General features: G+C 50.9%; 1 pseudogene; it reads left to right on the forward strand.

The window, feature by feature from the left end:
* Positions 1-1,242: 1,242 nt before the first annotated feature.
* On the forward strand, positions 1,243-2,430 carry LOC103639718 (uncharacterized; annotated as a pseudogene).

Genomic DNA, 2,430 nt, shown 5'->3' on the forward strand with positions numbered 1-2,430 from the left:
TGCTCAACATAGACCTCTTCCTTGATTGGTCCATTGAGGAAGGCACTTTTCACGTCCATTTGGTAAAGCTTAAAGCCATGGTAAGTAGCATAGGCAAGTAAAATGCGAATTGATTCCAGCCTAGCTACGGGTGCATAGGTTTCACCAAAATCCAAACCTTCGACTTGTGAATACCCCTTGGCCACAAGTCGGGCTTTGTTCCTTGTCACCACACCATGTCGTCTTGCTTGTTGCGGAAGACCCATTTGGTTCCTACAACATTTTGATTAGGACGTGGAACCAAATGCCATACCTCATTCCTAGTGAAGTTGTTGAGCTCCTCTTGCATCGCCACCACCCAATCCGAATCTTGTAGTGCTTCCTCTACCCTGTGTGGCTCAATAGAGGAAACAAAAGAGTAATGTTCACAAAAATGAGCAACACGAGATCGAGTAGTTGTGACACCCCAGGTGTCAGTTTCGTGTTATGTCGGGAGATTTGTCTCTAACGTGAATGCTCAGTGAAAATTTCTATTTCTCGATCGTGTCTATCTCTGTCTATCAGGCTTTCTCATGGAAGTTCACCGAATTCGGAGTTAATTGATCATGAGAAACAACCAGTTTTGGAGCCTATTAAAACTTTTTATTTCTCGGCTCGAATGCCAACTTGTTAATCATTCTCGATTTATAAAATCTTGTCTAAAGATCATTTAATCAAAACACTCGACTATTGTTAGTGGAGCTGTGCCCGAGTCTAAATCCTCAACCTTCGATCTATGTCCAAAAATTAATCCGACTCCGTACTCTCACACGGAATACTCAGTACGTCGTCCTCTAATTATTTCTTACTCGACTCGGCCAAATATCTCATGTCCGAACCGAATTCAAAACCCCGTATCGACAGCGATTTTAAATTATCACACTTCGCCTTCTCCGACTACAAATTCGAAAGCCAGTCGTATTCCGAGACAAATTATTTTCGAATCATGCGTAGGGAATTATTTTCGAGCAAAGTCAAACCAAACTCTCGACCGAGTTAATCGCGTAGTCGTCCGTTCGTCCGAACTCTGTTTCACTCTGTTCCGCGTACAGACGAATTCCGCACGAGCATTTTTATTCCGAAAAATAATTTAGCGCAGCCCGTTTGCGTGTTTGGGCCAGCCCAACCCAGCCCAATTGGGCCCATTTGAAACCCTAACCCTAGGGTTTCTCTATAAATACGGATCCCTCTCCCTTGCCCTTGGTCATTTTGCATTCCCACCCCTCCACTTTTTCCAGCCGCCACTCTCTTCTTCCTCCTCTCCCACACGCACAACTCTCTCCTCCTTGCTCCATGGCGCAGCAGCAAGGTCCTTCTTCTCCACATCCGGTCGTCGTCCCCCTGGTCCTGCTCGGCGATGCCCTTCTCCCCTAGGCCGGTGAGCAGGTCTTCTTCCTCCCTGCTTCACGGCAGCAAGCATGGACGCCGCTGCTCTTTTTTTCCTCTCGCTCTGCTCGCTCGGCCGCCAGCAGCCATGGCCGACCTCCACTTCCATGGAGCAGGCGCCGCCAACAGCCATGGCACCCTTCCCTGTTCTCCAGCGCCCTCCCTGCCATCTTCCCTCCCATGGGCGCGAGCTCCACCCTCGGCAATGGACGCTGCGCGAGATCCCCCTGGCGCCCCTGTTTTCCCAGCCGTGCAGCTACCTTTTCGACTTCCATGGTCGCCCAGCTCCCTGTCCACGGCGCCCAGGAATTCCAACAGCAGCTCATTCCCTCCCAGCGCCCCCTTCTGCTCCATGGCTACAAGAAGCCTCTCCATGGCTGACGCACAGGTGGCCAGCAGCTCTGCTCGCCCCTTGTACCTTGAGCAGCAAGAAGCAGCGCCCCTATCTCCTTTTCCCCGCAGCCCCACCAAATCGACGCGCTGTAGGTGCTCGACAAAATGCGCAGCTCCATTTCTCCATGGCCGCGAGCTTTCCCTTGCTGCGACTGCCTCCCAAGGACAGCGCGTAGCAGCCTCCCCGTGGCCATGGTCTGCAACAAGAAGTCGTGCGCTACATGTTCGATGTTTTGCGCAGCAGCTCCGACGTCTCCGCGCGGCTCGCTGCTTTGTGCTACGCAGCGAACAGCCGTCGACGCCCGCAGTGTGTTCGTTGTTTTGCGCAGCCCCAATATCGTCGTCGTTCACCCCGGTGAGACCACGACAATTCTTGTTTAATTTCACATCGACATTATTCTCCGGTGATTAATTGTGTATGTGTTGCTTGTTTTGTTTTGTGGAGGAGACGAACCCCGTGTTTTGCGGGGAGAAGGCAAGTCGTTCGACGCTCGTCGACGTTCGAAGTTATGTGCAAATCGGAATCGCCATCGTCCTTACAAACACCGATTGGGTTTGTTTATGGTGAGCCGATGCATATCGCTCTCGATCGACTCGATTAATTATTTTGAATGGATGTGTATAAAATGTTTC

The sequence above is a fragment of the Zea mays genome, chromosome 1 (assembly GCF_902167145.1).
Source record: "Zea mays cultivar B73 chromosome 1, Zm-B73-REFERENCE-NAM-5.0, whole genome shotgun sequence".
Lineage (NCBI taxonomy): Eukaryota > Viridiplantae > Streptophyta > Magnoliopsida > Poales > Poaceae > Zea > Zea mays.